This window comes from Pteropus alecto, unplaced genomic scaffold (genome assembly GCF_000325575.1).
Source record: "Pteropus alecto unplaced genomic scaffold, ASM32557v1 scaffold239, whole genome shotgun sequence".
Taxonomy (NCBI): Eukaryota; Metazoa; Chordata; class Mammalia; order Chiroptera; family Pteropodidae; genus Pteropus; species Pteropus alecto.
This window is the reverse complement of record NW_006494613.1, coordinates 9,133,851-9,157,335: the sequence shown is the minus strand read 5'-3', so window position 1 is coordinate 9,157,335 and position 23,485 is coordinate 9,133,851. Positions and strand designations below refer to the sequence as shown.

General features: G+C 36.1%; 1 pseudogene; it reads left to right on the top strand.

The window, feature by feature from the left end:
- The first annotated feature begins 2,790 nt into the window (after window positions 1–2,790).
- LOC102889967 lies at window positions 2,791–15,901 on the top strand (annotated as a pseudogene).
- The last annotated feature ends 7,584 nt before the right edge of the window (window positions 15,902–23,485 follow it).

Here is a 23,485-nt window from a genome sequence, read left to right as displayed (position 1 = left end):
AAATACTGTGTGTCAGTTCACATTTGACACACTAAAATACTTTTTAAAATATTCTGAATTGGCCTTTTAAAAACAATTCAGGCATTCAACTTTATGTATCCACCTCTATTTCTACTTAAATATGAACATGTGGAAAAGAAGTTCACCAGGGGATAGATAATATGCAGCAATTCAAAGCAAGGAAACATGAATTGACATCTTGTCTGGTTGACAGAAAACCAAATAATAGACAGCTCACAATAGCAAAAACTGATGCTAGAACTGTTTCAGAGGATTATGTCCTGAAAGCATAAGCAACTCTTTGAATCAATTTCTGAGCCTAGATGCAGCAACTTCTAAGCTTGTGCTTCACATCCAAAAGACCAGAGGAAAAGATAATCATTTTTATACACTTTCATGAGCCATAATCTCCATAATAGATATATATGAGTACTGGACTCTAAGAGATAAAATGTCTTCCAGTCTTGCTTTAAGCATTCTGAGCTTGTGCTGTCTTTAGCCCAGTTTGCTTTACCAAGAAAAGGATATCAGCAATGCTCTTTCCTGAGAAGTCAGTATGTATTTATTTCCTAGCATGGCTGGATGCTTTGTCTTAAATACTTTTGTAAAGCAATGCAACTAGAGAATGGCAGAGGGATGTCATAAGTGTGTGCATATATTCTAACTGTACAGAAATTTAAATTCATAGATTATTTGAATATCATAGTATTAATTCATTCATTACATAGATACTAATAAGGAGAAAATATATCCTGGGTCCTGGGTCTTCAAAAGTAAATGAGACTCACTTTCTTTTTCTAAAGAGAATCTTATCTTTAAAGATGGCTCAGCACATTCCTTGTTAGGTGGTTTAATGCTTAGAAAACATATCTTTATCATCCAGCAGTAATTTGCAGCAATCTTCACAATTTGCAGTAATCTTCCTCTCCATTATTTTTATCTGTCCTAATGTTAGCCTTTGGAGGAAACAATAAAAAATTTATTTCTTCTACTTGAAACCCTTTCAAGAATTTGAAAATTGTTATCAGGTCATGACTATACATTTTAAAATTTTGGTTCTGTTTTTGTTTTTTTTTGTTTTTTGTTTTTTGTTTTTTTAATTCTAAATCTCCCCAATTTGCAGTAATCATTTCAGTTTTGAAATGTTTCTCAGACTCCTCACCATCCTGATTGTACCTCTAGATTCTTTTGATCAGTGTCCTTTCGCAGGATTATTCAAAATAAAAGCAGTCTTTCAGCTGTGTTCCAGTCCAATAGCATCGTGAACTTGGTTTCTACAATTACATTTCTTTTAAGGTGACCTAATAGAACATTAGCTTTTAAATGGTTTTGTGATATTTGAACTCACACTGTGCCTATGACTAATGCAAATTCTTGCAAACAGGAATATGACTAAATCTCTTTTTGATGACATCAGCAAACTGATAGCAAAGGCATTTCTAGTGCTTGTCTCACCACAAAAACATCAATTTAAACAACTATCTGTATATAAAAATACCTTCATAAGAGCTAAGGACTCCAGGTGAAGGATTACAGCACCTGAAATGAGGCCCGGGGCGGGGAGGGGAAGATGCATTGAGGAGGATAAGAAAGATAGAATCATATTATCCCCATCACTCCTCCCCCATGCTCAGAAAGCCCAATGTGGAGAGAGACACACTCACTATGGGAGAAGAGGTGTAAAGTGAGTGTCTTGGAGCTGGCCTACCCAGCACCAGGCCAATTCCTGTGGACCTAGGTGGCTCTTCGTGGGCTTCCAGAAACCCATATCCCCTCACTCCCATGTCTGCTGGCTCTACCAGCCCCAGACGACTTTCACGGCATCAGGCTCTTAAGAGATTTCTGTCAACCCAGGAAGCCTTCTCATTCCAGCACTGGCTGTGGTTCCCATGACCTGAGGTGACTCCATAGTCTCAGGCTCTCAGAAGACTCCAACAATCCAAGGATCCAGGAAAGACCCACAAACCCAGGCTGTCAGCCAGGTCTAGTGTCAGGTTGAATACTGCAGACCTAGACTTTTGATACACCCCAGCACCAGATGGGATCCTACAGCCCAGGACCATATCTCACCTCAGTGCCAAGCCAGCCACAGAAAACTGGACTCCAGACCCACAGACCCAGGTTCTAGCTCACCCCAGTATCACGCCATCTCCTATGGTCCCAGACTTAAGACTGGTTCCAATGGACCCAGGATCTCGGCACACCCCAGCATTAGAATAGTCCCCGAAGACCTAATCTCCAGGATGGCCCTGAAGACCCTGTGTTATATGTCGACTCGCTGTCTCTGGTTTCAGGTTCGCCTAAGCACCAGGCTGAATCACCTGGCCATCGTCTCTAGGCCAGTTACCAAGAAACTGGGCTCCCAATCTGTCCCAGGTCTGCTCCAGCTCATGCAGAACAAAATGTCATTTAAAAAGTCTTCAGCATCTGTTTAGTCCCTGTAGACACAAGATTCAGGTCCATACACATAGATTCGGGTCCTAGGCCCATCACCACATACTGAATCACCAGGCTCACCCCAGTGAACATAGGCTCCAGGCCAACCCTGAAGACTCAGGCACCAGGCTGGTCCCATGTACCCAAGCAGCCGATCTGCCCACCTGTTGATTCAGGCACCAGGCCTGCTCACTCAAGAATTCTAGCTACATGCCCACTGGTAGACACCACAGGACATCTCACTCAGAATCCCTGGGTGGGCTGCCTGGTGAAGGGCTTTGCCTGCTGAAGCCAGTTTGTAAAGACTGTAAGAGATGCCTACTTCCTCAAATGTGCAGACACCAACAAAAGGCCATGAGAATAACGAATAATCAAGGAAATATGACAACATTAAAGGAAAGTATTAAACCTCCAATGATTGACCTTATAGAAATGGAGATTATGAAACTCTCTGACAAGTAACTCAGAATAATTTTCTTAAAGAAATTCAGTGAAATACAAGAAATCAGACAGATGATTAAAAATTAGAAAAACGATGCATGAACAAAATGAGAAGTTCAATAAAAAAAATTATAAACCATTAAAAAAAGCAAACAATTCTGGAATTGAAGAATATAAAAATCAAAGAATTCAATAGAGAGCTTTAACAGCAGACTCGACCAAGCAGGAGTTAGAATTAGTGAATGATAACAGGTCATTTGAAATCATACATCCTGGGGAAAAGAAAAGAAAAAAGAAAAAGAAGAAGAAGAAAGTGTGAAGAAAGTCTATTTGAATTACGTGATACTATACAAAGAAAAATAAATAAATAAAAAAACCTATGCATTATTGGAGTCTCAAAGAAGAATAGAAAAAGGAAGGGCAGAAAGATTGTTTAAAGAAATGATGCCTGAGAACTCCCCAAATCATTAAGCTAAGAGATCACTCCAACTTTCAACCAAAATCAATCTTCTACAAGACACATTATAATAAAACACTTTGAAATCAAATGTAAAGAAAGAATTTTAAAAGCGGCAAGGGGCGGTGGGAGGACATTTAAAAAAGAACCCCTATATGACTAACAGCAGATTTCTTAGATGAAATCTGGCAGACCAGGATAGAGTAGGACAATATATTCAAAGTATTGGGGTGGGGGGAGCTACCAGCCAAGAATTCTATACCCAACAAAGTTATCTTTCAGAAATGAGAGATAAAGACTTTTCCAAACAAACAAAAGCTGATGAATGTTAAACACCACTAGACCTGCCTTACAAGAAATATTGTAAGTTCTTCAAGCTGAAATCAAAGGACACTATTTAGTAACATGAAACTTTATGAAATATAGAACATACTAATAAAATATAGTACATACTGAATTAGCATATAACCTAATTCAGAACACTCTAATATGCAATATGGTTGTATATTAATCACTTAATTCTAGGTTACAGGTTTAAAGGATAAAATTATTAAAAATACTGTGGCCAAAATAATACATAGTATAAAAAAAGGTAAATTGTGGCATTCAAAACAAAAAAAATAAGAGAGGAAATGAAGGGTAGAGTTTTGTATGAGATTGAAACTAACTTGTTATTAGCTTAAAATAAACTGTTATATCTATAAGATGTTTTATGTAAGCTTCCGGATAACCACAAAGCGAAAACCTACAGCAGAAGATAAGAAAAAGGGAATCAAAGTATACCACTATGGAGAATAATTTACAAAGGAAAACAGCAAAAAGAGAAAGAAAGAAACAAAGAAACAACAAAATAACCATAAATCAAATAGTAAAATGGCATTAGTATGTCCTTACCTATCAATAATTATTTTAAACATAAAAGAGTTAAACTCTTCAATCAAAACATACAGAATGACTGAATAGATTAAACAAAATCCAACAGTAAATTGCCTAGAAGAGATTAACTTCAGTTTTAAGGACACACATAGGCTCAAACTAAAGAGATAGAAAAAGATATCTCATTCAAATAACAAGTGTAAGAGAGCAGAGGTAACTATACTTATATTAGACAAAATAGACTTTAAGTCAAAATGGTAACAAGAGACGAAGGTCATTATATAATGACAAAGGGGTCAAACAAGAGGATATAACAATTGTAAATACATATATACACTCAATATTGAAGAACCTAAATTTATTAAGCAAATACTAACATATATGAAAGGACAAGTAGACAAAAATACAATGAGTAAGGGATATCAATACCCTACTTTCAACAATGGAAAGAAAGCCAACCAAGAAAACATTGGACATCAACTCTACCTTAGATCATGTGAACCTAAAAGATATATACAGAACAGTCTATGAAAAAGCAGAAGAAAATATATACTTCTGAAGTACACACAGAACATTTTAATGTTAAATTTACAAAATCAGCCTTAGAAAATGCAATAAGATTTAAATCATACTGAGCATCTTTTCTGAATACAATAGTATGAAACTATAAACTAATAATAGGAGGAAACAAAAATTCACAAATGTGTGGAAATCAAACAACACACTACTAAACAACCAATGTGTCAAAGGAAAATATCAAAATGTAAATTTAAAATATCTTGAAACAAATAAAAATGGAAATACAGCATACCAAAACTTATGGGAGGCGACAAAAGCAGTTCTAAGAGAAATATACGTACTGATGATACCTACATTAAGAAAAAAGAAAGATCTCAAATAAACAACCTAACTTTACAGCCAAATGACTAGAGAAATAAAAGTACAAACCAAGCCAATAGGTAGCAGAGAAGGGAAATAACAAAGATCAGAGTAGAAATAAATGAAACAGAGACCAGAAAATCAATAGACAAGATCAATGAAACTAAGAGATACTTTTTTTTTGGGGGGGGTTTTTGAATTAACAAAATTGACAAACTTTTAACAAGTCTAAGAAAAAACAAAATTAAGACTTTAGGTTTTAGCAGTCAAGATGGCAGAGTAGGTAAAATGTTCTCTGTGTCTCCTCTCACAACCACATCAAAATTACAACTAAACTACAGAACAGCCATCATTGAGAGTCACCTGAAGTCTAGCTGAACAGAAGTCCTACAACTGGTGGCATACACAAAAGGCCACCTCAAGACTGATAGGAGAGTCAGAGATGTGAAACAGGCTGATTCCATACCTGTGTGTGATGGTTGAGAATCTGGAGATATATCTCAGCTGTGGAGGACCTCCGGAGGAGCAAAGTCTCACCAAGATCCCCAGCCCAGGGTTCCAGTGCCAGAAAAGAAGTCCCCACAACTTCTGACTGTAAAAACCAACAGATTGTGGCTGAATGTGACAGAAGGTGGCTGAAGTCACAGACATTTCTCTTAAGGAATGCCACAGACTTACTTGCTGATGAATTCATTTACTGTGAACTCCAGCACTGGGGCAGCGGCTTGAAAGTCACCAGGAACATATGGAGAAAATCATAATTGTCTGGCTTCAGGGCAAAGCCTGGAGGGGCAGCTTGCTCCAAGATAGAAGTACAGGCATAATTCATTGATCCTTTGATGAGACCACTTCCACCTAATAGGCAGCTGCTATGACTAAGACTCCATCAACCTGGCTAACACTGATCACCCCACCCTGGTGATTCCCTGAGACCCTGCCCTTCACAACGTGTGGGCCCACCCAAGCTGCTTCCAGTGGCTTTTCCATACAAATGACCTGTCTTGGCTCATGCTCAGTACTTTATTAAAATCTCTCAAAGTTTTATAGAACCCAAACAAGCATCATATGGACTCAGCATGCCCCATAACTCTTGCTGAGCAGCCCCAAGCCTGACACTGGTGGCAGCCAGCATCAGTTCCCAGCTTGGCCTCTTGAGGCACCACCAAGCCCAGCGCAGGTGGCGGCCATTTACAGCTTGCTTGATGAATCTTACCATGTGGCCCCAGGCAGGGGACAGGCTTAGGCTAATCTTGGCCTGTGGCAAGGCCCTTCCCTGGAGGTCCCAGAACTGGCATGGATGGTAGCTGACTTTGGACCCAGCCAGAGCACCACCCAGGGCTACATCTGAGGATGACACACACAAAGGGTGGGCTAGACAGGCACCAGTGCCCTGACAGAGTGAATCCTGCTCGGTAGGGTCAACCCTTGCACAACAGCTCCTCCAATATAGTCACTGGTCTGTCCTCACAACCAATCAACCCAAGGGTCAATCTCTCCCACTGACATGCAAACAGCAATCAAGGCTGAACCACAACAGGAGGGCTCACATCACTCACACAAGGGACATAACTGGAGAACCTGGCTTAGGTGATCAGGGAGATTATGCTACTGGGCCTCACAGAACGCCTACTATATAAGGTGACTCTACTAAGACCAAGAGACCTAGCAGCTCTACTTAAGAATAGAAACAAACATAGGGAGGCAGCCGAAATGGAAAGAAAAGAAACATGTCTTTTTGGAACAAAGCTCCAGAAAAAAAACTAAACAAAATGAAGATAAGCAATCGACAAGAAGCAGAGTTCAAAACTCGTTTTAAGGATACTAAATGATCTCAGTTAGAACTTCAACAAATAAACAGAAAACATAAAAATGGAGATGGAAAACATAAAAAAAAAAACTGTCAGCAATGAAGGATACAATAACTAAAATAAAGAATACATTACAGGGAATCAACAGTAGATTAAATGAAGCAGAGGATCAAATCAGTGATATAGAAGATAAAGTGTCAGATAACACCCAATCAAAACAGCAACAAGAAAAAAGAATCGAAAAAAAAAAAAATGAGCACAGTTTAAGAGGCCTCTGGAACAACATTAAGCATACCAACATTCACATCATAGGGGAAACCAAAAAGAGAAGAAAGAGCAAAAAAATTGGAAATCTATTTGAAAATAATAACAAAACTTCCCTAACCTGGCAAACAAAACTAACATATAAGCCCAGGAAGTGCAGAGAGTCCCGAACAAGATGAACTCGAAGAGGGCCACACCAAGACACATCATAATTAAAATGTCAAAGTTTAAAGACAAAGAGAGAATCTTAAAAGCAGCAAAATAAAAGCAGTTCGTTACCTACATGGGAGTGCCCATAAGACTGTCAGCTGATTTCTCAACAGAAATTTTGCAGGCCAGAAGGGATTGGCATGAAATATCCAAAGTGATGAAAAGCCAAGACCTACAACCAAGATTACTGCACCCAGAAAGCTATCATTTAGAATCAAAGGACAGATAAAGAATTTCCCAGACAAGAAATCTGAAGGAGTTCATCAACACCAAAGCAATGAAAAGAAGGAAAGAGGAGGAGGAGGAGAAAGAAATAATATGAATAATAAAATGGCAATAACTACATATCTATCAATAATTACTTTAAATGTAAATGGATTAAATGCTCCAATCAAAAGACAGAATGGCTGAATGAATAAGAAAACAAGAACCTTACATATGCTGCTGACAAGAGACTCACTTTAGATTGAAAGACACACAGAGACTAAAAGTAAGTGTATGGAAAAAAAATATTTTGTGAAAATAGAAACAATAACAACAAAGGGCTGAGGTAGCAGTACTTATAACAAACAATATGTGATATGACACACAAACAAATTAAAAAATAAGAATTATATGATCATATCAATAGATCCAGAAAAAGCCTTTGACAAGATATAGCATCCATTTATGATCAAAACACTTAACAAAATCGGTATGGAAGAAAAGTACCTTAACATAATAAAGGCCATCTATGACAAACCCTCAGCCAACATTATACTTAATGTCAAAAAACTAAAAACCTTACCTCTGAGATCAGGAACAAAGCAAGGCTGTCCACTATCGCCACTGTTATTCAATATAACTTTGGAGATCCTAGAGAATGCAATCAGGCAAGGGAAAGATATGAAAGGCATCCAAATAGGAAATGAAGAAGTCAAACTGTCACTATTTGTGGATGACATGATTCTCTATATAGCAAACCCTCAAGACTCCACAAGAACACTATTACAAACAATAAGCAAATACAGTAAAGTTTCTGGATACGAAATCAATGTTCAAAAATTTATAGCGTTCCCATATTCTAATAATAAGGTGTCAGAAAAAGAAGTAGAAAAAAAATTTCTTTTGCAATAGCAACAAAAAGAATCAAATACCTAGGAATAAATTTAACGAAACATGTGAAGGATCTACATAATGAAAACTATAAGATGCTATTAAAAGAAATCAAAGAAGATATAAAGAAATGGAAAGAGATTTCATGTCCTTGGATTGGAAGAATAAACATAGTTAAAATGACCTCTTTACCTAAAGCATTACACAAATTTAATGCAATCCCCATCAAAATCCCATTGGTAGCTTTTAAAGAAATAGAGCAAAAAATCATCAGATTCGTATGGAAGCACAAAAGACCTCGAATTGTCAAACCCATCCTGAGAAAAAAGAATGATGCTGGAGGCATCACTCTACCAACTTCAAATTATACTACAAAGTGACAGTAACAAAAACGACATGGTATTGGCAGGAAAACAGACACACAGACCAGTGAAACAGAATCAAGAGTCCAGAAGTAAATCCATATTTCTATGGGCAAGTAATTTTTGACCAAAAAGCCAAAAACGTACAGTGGAGAAAGGAAAGTCTCTTCAATAAATGGTGCTGGGAAAACTGGAAAGCCACCTGTAAAAGAATGCAACAAGACTGTTGTCTATCACCACACATCAAAATTAACTCAAAATGAATTAAGGACCTAAATATAAGATCTGAAACAATAAAACACATAGAAGAAAACATAGGAACTAAACTCAAGGAACTTGGACTTAAAGAGGATTTTATGAATTTGACATCAAAAGCAAGGGAAGTAAAAGCAAAAATAAATGAATGGGACTAGATCAAACTAAAAAGCTTCTGCTCAGCAAAAGAAATCATCAACAAGGTAAAGAGAAAACCAACTGAATGGGAAAATGTATTTGCAAACAACGCCTCCGATAAGGATCTAATATCCAAAATATACAAAGAACTCATACAACTCAACAATGATGAAAAACAAATAATCCAATCAAAAAATGGGCAGAGGACCTGAACAGATACTTCTCCCTAGAGCACATAGAAATGGCTAACAACTATATGAAAAGATGCTCAACATCACTAGCTATTAGAGAAATGGAAATCAAAACCACAATAAGATACCATCTCACACCTGTTAGAATAGCTATATTCAACAGGACAGGTAGTAACAAATGTTGGAGAGGATCCATAGGAAAAGGAACCCTCATACACTGCTGGTGAGACTGTAAATTGGTACAGCCACTATAGAAAACAGTATTGAGTTTCCTCAAAAAACTAAGAATTCATCTAGCATATGATCCAGCAATCCCACTGCTGCGTATTCACCCCAAAGACTTGAAAACCCATATCCTAAAAGATATTTGCACACCTATGTTCACAGCAGCATTATTCACAGTGGCCAGGACATGGAAGCAACCGAAGTGTCCTGCAGTAGATGATTGGCTAAAGAAGCTGTAATATATATATATGTATATGTGTGTGTGTGTATGAGAAATAAAAAGATATAAAGTACTTAATATTTTTAATTTCCTTCAAAGTAACTTCTGAAATTTGAAGCAAACATCATTTTGCCTTATCAAACTAAGCCATAAGAAGAGATGACTTGAAAACTCATACCCTAAAAGATATTTGCACACTGATGTTCATAGTAACATTATTCACAATGGCCCGGACATGGAAGCAACCAAAGTGTTCTATGATAGATGATTGGCTAAAGAAGCTGTGGTACATATATACAATGGCATATTACTCAGCCACAAGAAGAGATGAAATACAGCCATTTGCAACATCGATGGAACTCGAGATAATCATGCTAAGTGAAATAAACCAGATAGAAAAAGTTGAAAATCACATGCTATCACTTATATGTGGGATATAAACCTAAAATCAACAAAGGAACAAGACAAAAAGCAGAGACTCATGGACATGGACTAGAAGGTAGGCAGGGAGGGAGGAGAGGGGTGGTAGATGGGGTAAAGGAGGTCAAATATAGGGGGTTAGGAGGAGGATGATGTGGGTAAAGGAGATCAAATATATGGTATATCTGATATGGTATATTTGAAGGAAACTGGATTTGGGGTGGTAAACACACAACAGAATATATAGATGTCAAATTATAACGTACACTTGAAAATTATATAATTGTATTAACCAATGTTACTCCAATAAACTTAATTTTAAAAAAGAAACAAAAAAATCAATATCGTATGAATGTATGTCAATAAGAGATACTCAATAAAGCTTATAGGAAAAATCATGATTCTATCCTAAACATGAGCTCATGCTGGAAACATAGTAGTTACTAAATAAATAGCTGTTGAATTAATAAATGAATGAATTTTTAATCCTATATTTAATGATTCTGTTTTTAAAGACCGGGATGCATGGCTTGTAGTGAATTTCATCATTAGGTTTTGATCTCTCATTCCAGATGTCAATTAATACTTTAACTAGCCTCCCTAATTATATGTCATTCAGAACATTGAAAATATGTCTTGTGTACACCCATACCACCCTGAATGCCTGATCTCGTCTGAAAATATGTCTCCATATCTTTACTCTAGTTGGTATTAATGAATTGCTTGACCACAAAATTTTGCCCTGGTTTACAGAGTTTAATAATTATTCAAATCTATTCTTCATTTTCTACTCTTCACACCTGTGGCAGAAGCAATAACGTTCACAAAATATTTCATTTATTTATTTTCATATCCTGGGACTCTACAGTAGCGTGAGTTGGCTCTATCCTAAACCACTGAATCAGAAACTGTGAGAATAGGGCCCAGTAATTGGTCTTTTAACATGCCCTCCGGGTGATTCTGTTGAAAATTAAGTTTTGAAATTCATGTGCGTATCCAATAAATGACCAATTAAATATCTAGTCATTCTTTCATCACCTTAATGAATATAAGATCCACAGTAAAATTATTCTGTTTTCTGTTTACTGCTATATCATTAGCATATAGAAGAATCTGGTACATAGAAGGCGTACAATAAATATTTGTTTAATGAATGAATAATACATCTTTGTTTAAAATAAAGCATCATGACTTCAGACATTCTTCTTTCCTATATTCTCAAAAGTAGCATTGCATGAAATCAGAGATGACAATAAAAAAGGAGAAAATGAAATAAAGACATTGTAGAGAAAGCAGTAATTTAAAAGATCTTTCGCTTTCTTAAAATTCTTATTTTTCTCTATTAGTTGTCATTATGTATATTGTCTTTTCTTTAATTCTATAGCAATTAATTACCTTATACTCTCAGTTGTTTTCAAAATTCTAAGACGAAAAAAAATTAAATGGTTCTCCTAGATGTTGAACTTTGGTGGCCATGAGATTGTACATTGTCAAAGTCCAACTATGGAAGTATAATTAAATAAGCTCTGAAATCACTATATTTGCACTAAAGCAAATGTTTTCCATAGGCTTCTCAAAAGCTGTGAGTAAGTGTGATAGAAATACCAAGGTAGTCTTATTCTTGCGAGATAACTTTGAGAGCCAACTTTGTCTGGATGACTCCCCAACAGCCTTGTGGAACTCTTCTTAAACATCATGGCAGTCTAGGACATTTTTACTCAGACTTCCTTTCCTCTCTCCTTCACTCAAACTTGGAGCCATGTGAGTTTAACTAATATTCTGAATCTAGTTATATATCTAAGCAAATTAGTGACTTCTCTAAGCATTTGAAGGAAGAGGATATTGTAGGAAAATAAGTATTTTAAACAAATTTAATTGTGAGCCCCAGTAGAATGGCAAGAAAAAAATTAGGATTGATGACAAAGGGAGGCATATAAAATAAAAATTTAGTATAGCTGATTCACCTAAACTAGGCAAGATTTTTTGTTTTATTCAGAGCTAGTCTTAAGAATAGAAATTTGTATGTGATATGACTTACTAAAGACTTTCCTACTGACTGTCCACCCACTGCCAAAGTTCTCCAATTCCTAGCTTATGTCTAAAACTCCACAATTAATGCTTTCTCTATTGACAAAACTTTCATGCCTAATATAATGCAGACATGATATTTTGCTTTGAGGTCATATTTTAAAGCAATTATATATAATGTTAATATAAATATATATAATAATATATTAATATTAATATGCAATATATAACATATAATACATAATTAATATAAATGTATTCATGTGTATTATATATATACATATATTAATGTTAAGTGAAAGATAACATCATTTTTGGAGTACATATTAATAAGAGAAAGTCGTAGATAGAGCAGATGAGGAAACTTGACTCCTAAATAATTGATGTCTTCATTGAGAACAGGTAACACTGGCAATAGTGACTCTGAGGCAATTATGCAGAAAAGCAAGGCAAGAATACTGAAAACTTACTTTAAATTTCATACAGAGTTGGAGTTACTAATAATTTATTACTACTACATAGCCAAGATATATGAAATTTTGACCAAGTGTAGTTTAAATAATATTTTTTTCTCACATAATGGGAAGTTCAGAGGTTACTGTCCAGTGTTGGCACAATGACCATCAGAAAATAAATAGATCCTCCCACTCTGCAGTAGTTAGACTGTCTGCTTTCATGGTTATGGTTTTAACTTCATAATCATAGTATGGCTATTGCATCTCCAGCATCACGTCTACATTGCAGGCAAGAAGAAGGAATGACGTGGGCATGCCAGCATAGTCTCTCTGTTTTTATTGAGAAAATAAAAACTGACCTGGCAGAATTTCACTTACATCTAATTAATAAGAATTATGTCACATGGTCAATTCTAGCTAGAATGTAGCCAAGGAAGAGTATTGCATGTCCATCCTAACCATATATACAATATTAAAATTACGTCAACTACTTTGGCCTACCCAGATACTCATTTAATAAGAGTTTAAAAAAAAAAATTCTTGGTATAATGGAATAAGAAAAACAGCAACTGCTATCATCTGGCTCTTTCTAGTCTGCATTTTACATTTTATTCTATTTAATAGGTACCTCTGTCCAGTCATTTTTAGAACTATTGGCTGAGCCCATGAAAAAGTATGAAGAACTACTTAATAAGACAAAGATCATTATTATATACTGGCCTTGAAAGAGCTTGTCGTTTTACAGAGCACATAAGAAGCAAACATAAAAAAAGAGAATCTCATATTTACCTCTTATATTTATGCTTAAATGTAATTGTATTGATATACACGATGTATTTCCCAAGTTGTCTATCACTTGTGTGTGTTGGGTGACCTCCCTTCTTCTTACATAAATAAACTGTCTTCACTGTTTTGAGTCACTTTAATAATATCTCTCCTCAACATAGCTGATGATGTTATTTGGGAATGCCTCAGTATTTTTAATCTTTCCAGGTTTCAGAAAGTCTTCTATACAAATTTGGAGCTCTCCTCCATGTTATTAGGAATTGTGTGAGGGTTTCTGTTGTATATTCAGTTACATATGCTGCATCCATGCATTTGGAATACTGGGAACACAGATGTTCTTGGTTCCCAGACATTTCCAGCTTTTATTCCTCTGCAAGTAAATTTTTAATTACATATTTATCAAAGTATTTTACTTCCAGTTGGTCCTCACCCTTAGCACTAGATCAGCCATATTGTAGCAATTGACCTTTTAGTTCTGGTTTTCCTCTCCTCTCTTCTAGGCCATCAGGAGTAACCAAAGATGTTCTAAGTTCTCCTCATAGCTTAGAAGGCAGCTTCAGTTCTAAAACGAAAGGATTCAATGGAGATGACAATGGTAATTTCATGAAATGTAAAGCCAAAAATATTAGAAAGACAAACGTGAAATAACAAATGTTGATATTCATTATAGAATATCAAGTGGTATAGTTGTCATTAAATTGTCAAATTATAGATAGATAATTTAATATTTTCCATATTTAAATCACCTAGAGATATTATTAAAAACGCTGATTCCATGACACACCCTAGACTTTATAAATCCAAATTTCAAGAAAGAAACTTTTGAGAAGCAATTTTTCAACTCCTTCTCGAGTCTCTGTCAGTTTTGCCTCCACTCCAGCATCCACTGTGCCCATGAGGGTGACCCAGAAGACCTACAAAGTGTCCATCTCTGGTCCCCGGGCCTCCAGCAGCAGCTCGTACCCGAGTGCTCTTGGCATCCATATCAGCTCCTCAGCCTTTTCCCGGTGGACAGCAGCTACCAGACTGGCCTAGGCATCAACATGAATTTAGCTGGGGGTTATGGCAGTACTGGAGGTATGGGGAGCATCATAGCTGTCCAAGAGAACCAGAGCCTGATGAGTCCCCTGAAGCTGGAGGTGAACCCCAACATCCAAGCTGTGCACATCCAGAAGAAAGAGCAGATCAAGACCTTTGACAACAAATCTACCTCCTTCATTCAGGTGTGGAGCCTGGAGCAGCAGAACAAAATTCTAGAGACCAAGTGAAACTTCCTACAACAGCAGAGGACCATCGCAAACAACATGGACACATGTTTGAGAGCTATATCAACAACTTCCAGCAGCAGCTGGACATGCTGGCCCAAGAGAAACTGAAGCTAGAGGCTGAGTTTGGCAACATGCAAGAGCTGGTGGAGGACTTAAAGAATAAGTATGAAGATGAGATCAACAAGCACATGGAGATAGAGAATGAATTTGTCCTCATCAAGAAGGATGTGGATGAAGCTCACATGAACAAGGCAGAGCTAAAGTCTGGCTTGGAAGGGCTGATCAAAGAAACCAACTTCTATAGGCAGCTGTATGAAGAAGAGACTCATGAGCTGCAGGCCCAGATCTTCAACACATCTGTGGCGCTTTCCATGGACACCACTCCCTGGACAGCATCATCGCTGAGGTCAAGGCATAATACTAGGAGATTGCCAGCTGAAGCTGGGCCAAAGCTGAGACCATGTACCAGATCAAGTATGAGGAGCTGCAGACATTGACTGAGAAGCACGGGGATTATCTGCATCTCACCAAGATAGAGGTTTCTGAGATGAATCGGAACATTAGTCAACTCCAGGCTGAGATTGAGGCCCTCAAAGGCCACGGGCTTTCCCTGGAGGCCGCCATCACTAATGCCAAGCAGTGTGGGGAGCTGCCCCTCAACGATGCTCAGGCCAAGGTGACTGAGCTGGAGGATGTTCTGAAAAGGCCAAACAAGACATGGCTCGGCAGCTGTGCAAATACCGGGAGCTCATGAACATCATGGTCCTGACCCTGATAGATGAAGATTGCCACCTACCGCAAACTGATTGAGAGTGAGGAGAGCCGGTTGGAGTCTGGGATGCAAAACATGAGTATCCATACCAAGACCACCAGCAGCTACTTAGGTGGGCTGAGCCCCACCTATGGGAGCCTCACAAGCTCTGGCTTCAACTATGCTCTGAGCTTCCAGTCCCACTTCAGCTCTGGTGGGAGCTCTGGCTCCTTCAGCTGCACCAGCACCAGCTCCTCCAAGACCATGTCTGTGAAGAAGAATGAGACTCGTGATGGGAAGCTGGTGTCTGAATCATCTGAAATCCTGCCCAAGTAAACAGCTACAGCAATCCCTCCTGGCCTCTGAGCCTGTTAGAAAGGAGCTGTGCAGGGAGGGGACCATCAGGCATAGGAGACCCATCTGAGGCTCAGCCTCAGTCCTCAGCCCAACCCTGGGGATTGCTGCCCAGGGGACCACCTATTATCCATGCACCCAACTAAAAGCCAAGTCAAATGTTTTCTCCAAAATAAAGTCTTAGCTGGCTCTGTCAAAAGAAGAAGGAGGAGGAGGAGGAGGAGGAGGAAACTGTTTAAATAACTTTTATGATCAGAATTTGGAGAAACACAATGGTATTTGAATGTTTATTGGCAGCACAGAAAAGACCAAAATAAAACTCGAATTTTTACTCTTAAAAATAGAGTTACGATGATGATCCTATAATGTACAGAGAAAGTACAGATAATGTAAACAAAGGAGAATAGCTACTATATGTAGAGAGTTTTTCCCCTGGAGATAAGTCTTAAGATATTTCTCTTTATTTTTTTTCACTCATATCAAATGAAAGATTGATTGGAAGTACAATAAGAGAAGCAAAATAATTCTTTATGAGGGGGAAAAAAAAAAAAAACCCAAGGGAAAGAATCAGAATGTCCTTACACCTGAGTGAGCAAACCCTGCTGATCAATCAGCTTGTACCGAAGAAGACTAAAACTTCCCACCATGGGATGCCGCCCTGCAAGGGCAGGTGCACGGGGCCAAACACAATGGGTGGGGTTTCTATGAAAGCACCAGAGGTGGGACACATGGGGAGTTAAACCCGGAGGAGGAAAATCTGCTCCTTTAATCCTTTTCAAAATACTTTTCAGTTGAAAGAAAACCAAAATCACAATAATCTTATCCTCCTCTCTCATTTGAAATTAATAATATTATTTATTATGGCCAATGTGAGAACATCAGTCAGCCCCTTAAATTATTTAAGTGAAACTATTCCACTTGATTTGACACTAATGCTCAAATGGTTTTTAAAGTAATAATAGCTATTGGTAGGATTTTAAACGCAGAGTTAGAAAGTCTCTGCTGGTACCCTGCTTTCTATTAAACAGAGTTAGAGAAGCCTGCTGTCCCCATTATAACTGTAACTCACCATGAGGGACAGAGCCAGTAATATCAGCTCTATCCCTGTGGAAATCTGTAGAAAGAAAAAAATATATATCTTTTATATGACTTTGGTTGATAGATGTATATAGATCTTTCTGGACTCACAGATATAGATTATAGATGATTGATAGATGATAGAGAGATTGATAGATAAATAGATAATACATTTTAGTTGTTAGTTTGACATTTGACAGCCCCTGGTAAAGTATGCCTCTTACTTTAAACTCTCCAAATCTACTCGCAGCATCTCACAAAGAACAATAATTGTTTATTGATCTAAGTGTTAACAATGTATCAATGAAGTCTAGAAATAAAACCCAACGGCAATAACTTCTCAGGACAGTGGTTTTAAGGTATTTTTCCATTATCCATAATGTGAAGTTAAATATATATACATTTAAAAGCTCATATAATTTTTTTTATAAACTAATATTTAAGAACATGGTAAAACTGCACAGGTGTTGTTAACAAGTTACTAACCCCTTCATGCTTACTTTTTTAAACAGAATAACTACACCTGTTGAAAAATTTTTAAGGCAATAGATATAAAACCACCATGAAAATGCAAAGTGCACGTATTATTTCATATGATAAAAGAGGTAAATAGTAGCACCTGGAACAATTTTATATCTATAGTAGATATTCGATATATAGTAGATATAGTAGATATTCAATAAATGTTTTCTGTATATGAGTGAAGATGATAATGAGAACTAGTTCAGTTTTCCTGTATCTTCACCAGAGAATATAACCATCAAATACATTACAAGCAAAAAGCCAAATAGTGTCACATGTGCACACTGTGAAAAGGCTTAAAAAGAAATATATATATATACATATATTTATATATATATAGATGATTAGATACAGACATAGATATAGATATAGATAGATATAGAGATAGAGATAGAGATAGAGATAGAGATAGAGATAGAGATAGAGATAGAGATAGAGATAGAGATAGAGAGAGATAGAGAGAGAGATAGAGATAGAGATAGATAGAGATGTAGATGTAGATGTAGATGTAGATGTAGATGTAGATGTAGGTGTAGGTGTAGGTGTAGATATAGATGATGTGGATATATAGATATAGATATACCTCTAGGTATGTTGATTGTTTTGTTTGCTATATATGTAGCAATATATAGAGGTCTGTGTTTTAGTAAATGTGGCGTTTTCAACACGCTTTCTTGTACTGCTAATTCTGGTATCAGAACACCCATCTTCCTTTGCTGAGCTGCCCTTTCCCTATCCAATATAGTCACAGGTTTCCACCACCATCTATCAGCAGAGATCAATACTTGACCCCGGCTCCCAACCCCCCTTCCACAATGACTAAGCCCAGAGGTAGCCAGGGAATCCTTTTAGGGCCAATTCTAATACTTCCCCGCAAGACACTCTGTGAACACTGAGAGAAATGATCTCTTTTTTTTTGGACTGGGACTGCCAGTAGCCACCTTTTCCATCATGTGAGGAGAAGTCATCTTTGGCAGGAGAGAATAAGGGCCACACACAGAAAGATGCAGAGACAAACAAGGAGAGAAATAAAGAGTAAGGGTGAAGGGGGGAGAGCAAGAGATAATTAACAAACTGCTGGGGTTCCTGAATCCAGTCATCTTGAAAGACTTTCTGCTTTAAGCCAATTTGAGTTTAGCTTTTTTTTTTAATTTGCAAGTGAAGAAGTTTTGACTAGTACACACACAGAGATCTTTATACAAATCTATCTGGATGAATGTATTAGAAACATAAGTTTTTATCTTCTTGAGATAGAAATTTTCCATAGACCATTTCTTTGGTCTTTCAACTTCCATTCAACTGAGAATGTTTTGTGCAAAAAAAGGACCATTTACATCAAAATCCTTTTTACCCATTTCTACCCTCTTACAAAGAAGATCTCTAAGCAGGTTGCTGTCTCACTTGGCTCCAATTGATAAAGTAAAAATCAGACTTGAAAATATGTTGAAACAAAGGGCAGTGCACGAACTTCTCAGATGGTGGTTCCTCCAGCACTACAGCTGTACCACAATTACCAAAATAGAAAAATGCACATATTATCTTCTTAGAAATAAAATGTAAAAGAGAAAAAAAAGAAGACAAAAAAAAAAATGAGGGCATTGAGAAAGAGATAATTGTCAGCTAAGGAAATATATCATTCAACATGACCCTGAATTTCTTTCTCTTTTTTTTTCTCTAATCATTTATCTACAGATCAGGGAACAAAAAGGACCAAAGTAGTGAACCAAAAACCCAAGCAAAAGAAGAGGTGAGGTTAATAGAATAATTAAGTTCCAGAAGTCCTAAGACATTTCCATGATTATATTAAAATTAAAGTCAAAGTCATATGAAACACCCTTCAGCTCTGTCATAATTCCACTCGGGTGCCTGACAAACCTTGAGAAGCCAAAGTGACAATCAATGATTTACCTTTCTGTGCTGAAAAATGGAAGTTGAAAGTTAAGTGGCAACATAAAGCTAAGCACCTCTGAGACTGGGTTTTAAGTCTGGACTAGACAGAAATGACAGAAAATCATTAAGAATGGAAGGCATTAAAAGGTCAGAAATAAATTGTTATCAAGCCCTGTTTGACCATTTTATCAGTCAGAATTTTCTCTTTGCTCTCGAGAATGCAGTAGCATTTTCTTATCTCTGGAGATGAATATGATATTATCAGAGTTGTACAAACACAGTGATATTCAAATTCTGAGAATGTTTTGTGCAATAAAAGGACCATTTACATCAAAATGAGACTCTCAAATAGTTTTTTAAAAATACATTAATTGTCTTATCTCCACCTGTTTGGAATGTTAGTGTATGAATTCTGTGAGGTTTATCCTTGGTGGAGAAGAATGCCAGAAATGTTTTCATGTGTTTAATTTTTCAGTGTGGTTCTTGGTGAGATAGACAGTTTAGCCCCAAGTCAGTCTCAGAATAAGCGAATCTCCCTCTCCCTTCCTCTCTACTCCCCCTACTTCCCCTCTACTCCCTCTCTTTCAATCTATTTGGCCAAGAACGATGTTTTGATATTTCAGTAGCAAGAGGTCAGGGAAACTAATGCAAACCTCCCAGAAACAAAATTTGATCTTCAACCAAATAAGCATATTAGTGAATCAAAATTTAGTTAATCTGTGCTTAAATTGAAAGTAGAAAATGATAGGTTAAGGAATTGAGTATAGAAAAGAGCCTTAATCATTTTAGCAATTAGTATGTAGTGTCCTAAAATGATTCACTAATCACTCCACAGCTGGTACACTAAAAAAACACAAGATACAAAGTATTCTTCATAAGTCATAGTCCAAAGGAATCCCTACTTCAAAGAGTATGTAGAAAACACAAGGAAAAGGAGAACTTGTAGACTTGCTCTCTGAAATATACAGAAGACCTGAATGAGCTGACTAAGAAACCTATGGCTTAGTTCATTTTGAATGATATTATTACATTTTAATGAAAGTGTTTAAGACTGAAGAGTTTCACTAATAATATGTTTGCCAAGAGGGGAGCTTGAACTAAATTTTCATAGGTCTTTTTAGTTCACAGTCACAGAGGTCAGCGTAATGTTATTTTTCTGGATCTACGAAATCAAAATGTGTGTATGCTACTTAAATAAACAGTCCTATCTGCAGGTTTTTAAAAAAAATGCAGGTCTTGATACTTAAGATATATCTACCAGCCACAAATAAAGGAAACAAACCCCAAAGAAAATAAGGAAGGGAGAAAGGGAAAAAAGATAAAAAAGAGAACCACCTGAAAATTTTATTCAGGAATTACAATGGAGTTTTTGCTTTCTATAACACAAAACCTAATGTTGCTCAAAATATAAAAGATTCTGTCAGTAGAAACTAATAATTTGAACCCATTCACAGGCATTTGATAATAATGGTGAATTAAATAGTTATACATCTCTAATTACCCTATGTTTTACTCTTCAAATGACCATGCGAGGATATTTTTTTCTTCATTATATATTTGTATGATAACTTCAGCAGTAGCTTCAACATATTTTTAAACCAATCTGACTCTCCACCTTACTACAGAGTAATCAAAAAGAAAAATGTTGGTTGGGTAGCAGCTATTTATCTATGATACTGCATTCCTTTAAATTTAGTAGGAATGTCTTGGCCGTTTCAGTCTGCTTCATTATCAGATATGATATTCATTTACCTGTGATTTGTTCTTGACAGCAATCAATTTCAGAGGTACTGCCCTGGATGTATGGGAAGCTGACAATTGTCAAGGCTGCTCTTATGACCACTAGTGGCTCCTTCACACTACTAAACAGTGGATTGTAAAACAGATTCAAATTATCCAGAAGCACTAAGGTTATAATGATGTTCATTTATGAAGAGCTTTTCTTTAAAAATTCAAAGTGCTGTGTAGGAAGTCATTGTGACAAAAGCTTCCTCACTGTATTATGAAGAATTGTATTTATGTATAGCTAAATTCAGACAGAAAACATGTTAGTAATTAATTCATGTAAAGATGTATATAACTATATTGATTTTACCTTGATTTTTAACCCATTGCAAACTATTGTTTTCCTTGTGTCATGTTTATTTCTAAAAATTATTAATGCATGTGTTCATCCATACAGTTTGCCATGCACAGCTAAGAGAAATTCATGGACGAACATATTCTTATAGTTCAATTAATCTACAACTCATGCACAAGAGTTAATAGGTTCCAATAAATCTTCAGCTAATTTATTCTTCCTGTCATCTGAATAAATATTCCAAGTCATTTCTGGAGAAAGGCAGTGCTTTCTCTTTTCTTATTCTATTTAGCCTGAGGTTGTGCTGCAGTGCCTCTGTGCCCCTGTCATTGGAAGGAAAAGAGATATTCGCTCTTTTATAAATAAGAACACAGAGCCTTTCTATTTATATTAGACTTATTTTCCAGCTAAATGGATTATTTTGGTCAGGCTGAGTTTAGAAAGAACCAGAATAGCACTACTTTCATTGATCTTTAGTTACTTTAAAGAAGGAGGGAAGGGAAATTCAGAAATGAAGGAGACAATTCTCCATTCCATGCATAGAGATTGCAAGAATTGGAGGTGAAGAGGACCCAGCTGCATTTCTTAACTTTTGAATGAAAAGCAATTATGCCAAGAGCCTTCATTTTAGATTGTCAGCATGAGCCTATGTCATACCCATCCTTACACTTCCAAACTGAAGATTTTAAAGGCCTCCTGCCTTTGTCATTGAGACACCTGTCACCAACTACACTGAATCAGCATCTCTAGATGCTGAGAAATACATATTCAACATGAATCTATGTAAGAAGCAACAGTAGGGGAGGCTGGAATTCTTAAAAATCTTTAAAGAAAAATAAAAATAAAAGGAAAATTTATGTCTAAAAAAGAAGCTGAAGTTGTGAGGAAATTTTCAACCCTATAAAATTTACATCTGATTCTATTTTCACTTATTTGCTATTGAAATGATTTAATCCTAATGTCAAGTTAAGAAAGTAAATTTTCACACAAAAAAAATTTAATATATTAAGTATAACTATTACTAGAAGAAAATCTTAGGGGAAAATATGGTTTTCTACATAAAGTCTGTAAAATGAAGAGCCATTTGGGCATATTTTTGAAGCAAGAAATATTTCTAAAGACTTTATTTTCATTATAAGATAAAATAACAATTAATGAGGATTAAAAAATCAGTAAAATATTCTATTCTTCAAGATGCCTGGCAAAAGAAAAAAACTGTGATCCTTTAGAGTACTGGAAAAATTCTGGTATTCTCTACATGTTAAATCTCATTTTCAAATACATTTATTATTCATTCTTACCCTCTTCATCCTTGCCCTCCTGCTTAGGATCACATCTATGAGTCAATTGCAAAAGCAGTGCTCATTTCTCGCTTACTCAAGTATATCAAGATATTCAATTTATGATTTTTGAATTCAAAAAGAGACATTCCCCCAGAACTCCAAGTGACACTCAGAAGAACTCAAAATTTTATAGATCACCAGCTTAGATATCTTTCTGAAGAAAGGCTAATGATTTCTTTATACTTTATTAGCTATTTGATGGCACATTTACACGAATGTATTCAATGTTAAAAAATTAGTAATTTTATATAACCAATGGTGTAACAAAATCAAAATGTATCATTTAATACTATTTCAAAAAGCATTAAATCAAATCTTCTAAAACATATGATTTTATTCATTACTAAAATTAGAAATATGATAGTACATATAGTTTTTCAATTGTAGCCTGTTTTATCTTCACAAATCATGACCAGCCAAAATATTTTAAAAATAAATTTCCAGATTAAAAAATATTTAAGGCAGCCACCCAAAGGATACAAATTTCCAAAGAAATTCTAATAACTCTTGATATCAAATGACAATAAAATTAAGTATTAGATCAATGCTTCAGATAAATGTTAATGGAATGCAGAGGCCATTGAATAAATTTAATTACATAGCAAAATCAAAAGAGAAAAAATTAGGTATAAAATAATTTTTAACAGCAAGTAC